We start from the raw sequence: 6000 nt of genomic DNA, 5'->3' as shown, positions 1-6000 counted from the left end.
GGAAGGAGCAAAAAATTTCGAAGGAGCTCCCGCAAAAATAAATTGGAGTCGACCGACGCACGGCGAAACGAGCGCCCCGAAAATCGCGGAGCCCTGGTGGTGGCTACACTTCCGGTCAAGCAGCGACGGTGTCGTCGCCGTCGTTGCACAAGCAATTTACAAGCGATCCGCTGTAAACAGCGAGCAAAGGAAAGAGAGTCATTGGAAACTATGAATAAGAAGTTTGCAGTGCGAAGCGACCGAATTCGCTGAACAATAGAACGCGAGAGGAAAGAGTTCGAGAAAGCTCTGAAATTCAGGAAGCTCTCTGGAACTCTATCGTAGTACGTGGAGCGAATAATATGCCAACTCACGTCGGTTTGAATACTCCTCTTCATCCTTCTGGTGCTGCTCGTCCTCTGCCTCCCGCGCCCCCCACCCGTTCTTCTTTGTCGTTCCCATTCTCATCCTCCTTCTCTCACGTCTTTTTTTCGAGGGATAAACGACGCGACCGAATATGCCCCGTGAACTCGGCTCTGACTGAGAAACGGTCATTCTATAGCCGGCTTATCGGAACGCGAAATCATGGCGGAGCCCGTTTCTTCAGAAGTTTAGTTCGAGTCTCTATCATCTCGGCAAGTAGCAGCTAGCAGCGAGGCGAGAGATGCTTTGCATCGGCCGCCTCTGCAAAAGCGCTCCCATTTCCCTCAAGATAGAAGCCGGGCGGTCGGCCGACGTACAGATTCCTCCCATGAGATGAAATCTCGTCACAAAAACAGCTTACGATTCTATTTAGGATCTGCGAAAAATTTGAAAGGAAGAAGAAAAGTTTGCTGCGTTTGTAATTTTTTCCGTCCTATCTGCCGTTCGCAGAAAAGACTCCCGCGTCGAGTCGTTACGAACAGATGCGACCAACACCAACTGGTCGGTCATTTCGGATTCTTTAAGTTCATTTTGCGGCTGCCAAAAGAGGCTGCTTCTCGGCTCTATTGCTTAGCTGTATCGCTTATTTGGACTGCTGCTACCGCCCGGCGCTGCTTGCTAGTCGCAGATGGATTTCCTACCCACTAGGAGAGAAAGTTCCGACGATTTGTGAGACAGTTTCAAACGGAAGAAAACACTACCGACCTTCTCCTGAGTGAGCTCTCATTCAAGTGGCGTAATGACCGAACTGTCCCGGAGGGAAGCCGTCGACTAGGGTGGTCCTCTATCGCCGCATTTTCTCTAGGAGAGTGTGTGGCGAATGAAAATTGACGAACATGACGTTCACTATCGGCGTCGACTCAAGATGGATTGCGGAATATCGAAGGGGAGTCCGAGCTTCGCTTATGGATGCCGTTCAGACGATACGAAAGTTCCGTCGGCGTTCCAGAATAATGATATGCACCGCGAGCGCGTCTTGTGATTGGGTGAATTTCTCGAAGAATTTCATAGGAAACGTCAGGCCTCAGATATTGTCAACCCGGGCTGTTGAGCCTCGTTCAGTACGAGGAAAGCTCCAAGTGCGAGCCGGTGGAGGGAGCTCTCGATACTGGTGGCGCCCTCCGTGACTCCAGTGTGACATTCTACACATGGAGCTGAAGAGTTGCAGTGATTCCGTGGGACCTTGGGCGCCACCTGACGGGCCCCGAACATCGAAGCAGCATCGCGCCAAATAATCATTTTCGAATCTATGACGTATCACCCCCTCGTATCCGAATGAATAATTACACAATCGAGCAGGGACTATCAATTCGATGCACCGTCATCGCTCCCGAATTGCGGCGCGGTGGCGGCGGAGATGCTATCCGGAGGGACGCCCGGCGGATCCATGATTTATAATGACGAATTCGCCCCGGATGATAGAACACGCCGAAGTCGCTTTCAGAAACGCATAGACAACTTCGAAGCACGACGGGTAATCGAGCCCCCCGGGATGCCAGAGGGATGATGATCGTTATCTCTTGACCAAGCGCGCAGAGACGCGACTCTGACCTCTGTCCTGTCAAACCAAGTCCGTTCTCCGTAGAGACACTACTGTCGTTCTCTACGACGAGCCGCGGGGCGGAAGAAGCCCGAGATTCGGCACAGTCGACACCGTGACCTGATGACACAGATATTTTTGCGCAATCAGGCAACACAGGTGAGCTCTCGATAGGTTAGATACATTTGAGACGGTTGTCATTGATTATTCTTGGAACGGTGAATATTCTGTGAGCAGAAAACTATGCGCGTGGGGAATCTAATTTGTTCCGCGTTCGAACTGAGCCCGAAATTAGGGACGCTTTATCTCGGCTTCACTCGTCAGTGAATTTCGAATTCTTCCATGAGTCTCGTATTCCGGAATCTATGTCGGAGCGCCACCTGGACAAAGTATCGGGACGTATACGCGCAGCGCCTTCAGCAGATTCTTCTCGAGCCGCTAGATGGCGCAACATGGATCGAGCTGCGCATTGGAAGATGGTTTCCGTATGCACCAATCCGTCCGCCTAAATCGGATCTTCATCACTCAGACCTCGGGAAAGAAGCGCCCGGGAAATTCGAGTCCTTAAGCTAAATTCACGCTCCCGCCTTCCGCGGTGAAGAATGAGAATTCAACCGCCGATCTCGCCCGTTTAGATTTTTCCGAAACAACGAGCCGACATTCCTCCCTTCGAATTTTTGATACATTATCGTCCCGTAGGACCAAACATTTTCCTTCGAGTCGGGAACAGTTTGAAAACAAGCGAAGAACAGATTCCCTTAAGCGCGTCCCGCGCTCCTCATCGGCATTCTCCAAGAGGAAAGAGGCTCCGACAAATGAGGAACACTCACCGGAGCCACCGGAGGTGGCGGCGGGGCACACGAGGTTACAAAGGCGGCGTCGATTCTAAGGCTCGGGTGTGACGTTTGCGAATTACTTTCCTCTCTAACGGGAACAGCGTTCACGTGTTTGCAGCGGGACTTTCGAAAGTTTGTCCTCCTCGACAGTGAGCTCCGCCCTCTGTCTCGCTCACCCGTCTACGGTCGCTTGTTCGCAGCTTCGTTCTGACATAAATACGAGGACTCCGAGTTGGCCGAGACAAGCGGCTGCCGGACGATTATGCCGAGGCTTCATCAATCTTCTAATCGCGGCTCGTCGACGACGGTAAACACCATGGACGACGCTCCAACGACAGAATATAAAATAAGCCGAATCGAACGGGCAGGTTACGCAACGACAGGCACTTCGCTCGCCGTTCTCTTATCTGGAATTCTCCGAGCTGCGAGACCGCGTAGAATGCGGCGCTTCAAGGAGATTTCAGAGAATTAGAATGACTCGGATTAAGTATTGAGGCTCACGCCTACAAACATATTTTTGCTGCGGCGGCTGCCAATCACATCAGATCTTGACACAGTCCGTCAGCGTTTTTACGACATCTGTTTGGCCCAGCGAATACTCGGGGAGGTCTCGAGGAGTTCCCGTGACTCGTCTGAACTTCTTGAGGACCCGGAGCCTGTACCGGAAAATCGTGAGGCCCCTCCCGTAACCTAGTTCGAGAACACTCGTTCTCCGTGGTCAGGTCCAACTTCGAGGCTCAGATCCCGGTTTTAGCCGGTCGAGTTCTAGTTTGGGATTCTCGACTCGACTAGGTCTCGATTCTCTTCGGTCGCGAATTCCAAGCGGGATGCTTGCCTTCGAGATTATGCGAGAGAAGGACGCGGACTCGGTCTGGCGAGGCGGCGCGGCGGGGATTCAAAAGGGTGAAGAAGAAGAAAGCGGCTGTCGAAAAAACAAGAGAGAGGACAGGCGAGTGAGTGATCGGAGGAGCTGACGTTAGCGCTCCTTGGCACTCTCTAATAACATTACTCGAATTCTCCGTATCGCTCCCGTGGTGGCGAGGGACGGGCTGAATGCTCGCATGTCAATCTCGGTTGGTCGATGGCGAGCTCCTCTCGTCATCGTCGTGAAAAGACGTTCCACTATTCATTCAGCCATTTACTCAGCGATCGAGTCCTTGCTGCTGCTTCCAACGCTCAGCCTATGCTTGTACGGAAGTGGTCGGCATCGACGACTATTCATGCCGAGGCAAGCCAGCGCCACCGCGGACAAAAGTTATACAAAAACAAGGAGAGAAAGAGAACTTCTTGAGAACCGGAGGGTTGCCGGGCGCGGAGCTCGTGCCTTTGTCGGCTTAGCGGGTCTCAACTTCTCTTCGACAAGAGCGATGATATCGGAACTGAACACGAAGCCTGGTCGCTCTCCCGTATTTCGTTTGCGTGAAGAACGTTATCTATTCCGGTATTCCCATTCGTCGTGGAAGTACGAAGCTGCGAAACGGATCGAACAAGCATAAGCAGTCGCGGTCGACAAGATCGGGTCCGTATCCCAATCTTCGAGCATCAGTACCGACCTGGCGACCAGCCGTCCGTGCCTCTGTGAGTGACTTATGACTGAAGGAGTCGTCGCGATTCGATCCGAGGACACTCACCCTGCTTCGTTGCAATGCGACAAAGACAACATGGCAACGGGCGGACGAGCGGCAGGCAGCAGCTAATTACGGATTCGCTTGTTATGGTCACTCTTCTGCTCAGCCGGCCGGATAGCTAGCGTCCTTATCTGCTTCTGTTGAGAACAACAACCGAATACCTGTTCACTGCATAGACGATTCGAGCTCTGCTTACGAGGCTCTCGCTGCTCTAGTACATTGTGTACCACGTAGGTGGCACGGCTGATTATACTCACTCAGTTAGAGGGCCCCGGACGAGCATCGATCCGAGAGAGCGCGACGAACTCACGAGAGGCCAATACTCCACGACGAGTGCTCATTTACCGACTTCGATAACGCATAGCACGATAAATGGTCAACGATCATCGAATCGGAACTCCGAAGCAGCAGATGAGGCACAACGGAGCCAGTGTGGGAACGCGCCAAAAAAATGGAAGGTCTCCCGGATTGAGTCTTCTTCGGGGTCTCTTGTTCTCGGGTCACGAAGTCGCAGGTTGCTGCAAGTTCGTTCGTTCCGTGTCTGCCAACATCCTGAGGCCGTACAGCAGCTCGGGGACCGCCGTTGGCCAACTTGTCCCTATCAGCCGAGGAGAATTATACCTTTTCCCGCCCATATTCGGAGGAAGGAACGACGAATGAAACGAGGGAAAGACCGGTCTGAGTTGAGACCAGTGAGGAGCTCCTCCTCGTCCTCGCTCGGCCCAGAGCACAGAGAGTACGAGAGCCAGAGACGAGAAACCGAGAGGAGACGAAGAATCGATCATCGGTAAAAGCGATCTTCGACTGCCTTGCACAGCGATTATAAGTGGGTTATGGCGAAGAGAGCGAGGCTGCGAGGGTGAGACGGGAGGCGGCAACAGTCTCAACCGCGACCGCACTCAAGATAGTACACACTCAGACAATTCTTCTTCGTTTCTGCCCGTCACTCGCTGTGTCTCCCGGTAGGAGGGATCGTGACTCGAAGAATTATACCGTCTCGACACGTCAAAGCATTTCTGACGTTTCGAAAGTTCGCGGGCGATCGCTCTCTGAGACGGATGCTTCCAGTAGTTTATCTCGAAATTGCTAAATCATCCTGAATTAGAGGGCATAAGTCGCTTTAAGACGCTTCGGATAGAGATTTCGGGAAGAGAGGCAAGAGCAGATGTTCCCATCTGGATAACTAGACCCCAATAATTGGTCTCCGAGTTTCGGACTAATATGGTGTTATTTTACTAGTGTGAAATGTGAGTCAGGGACGAAAGATGAGCTTTGACGATAATCAGCCGTTGTCATTCTCCCAGAGACAGCCGGCCTACTCAGCAGGCCGGCTAATTAATGACTGCTGCCTACGCGGCTCTGACGAACAGAGGTGAAGACATGCTGTCCCTCCCTATCTTGTGGATGCTCCCGCGTGTCCTCTCCGGAACTATGCTACGCTTGTTGTGTGACGCAGCTTCGACAGAACCTATTTCCGCAGAGCCCATAGCAAGTCCTCGTGGAGGGCCCTGCCACGGGCCAGACGTGGTCTGAGGCATCAGATGGAATCGAGCCTGGACGATAGAAGCGAGAGCTACCCCGGACATCATTGGGC

This window comes from Galendromus occidentalis, unplaced genomic scaffold (genome assembly GCF_000255335.2).
Source record: "Galendromus occidentalis unplaced genomic scaffold, Mocc_1.1 scf7180000076583, whole genome shotgun sequence".
Lineage (NCBI taxonomy): Eukaryota > Metazoa > Arthropoda > Arachnida > Mesostigmata > Phytoseiidae > Galendromus > Galendromus occidentalis.
This window is presented reverse-complemented; position numbering follows the sequence as displayed.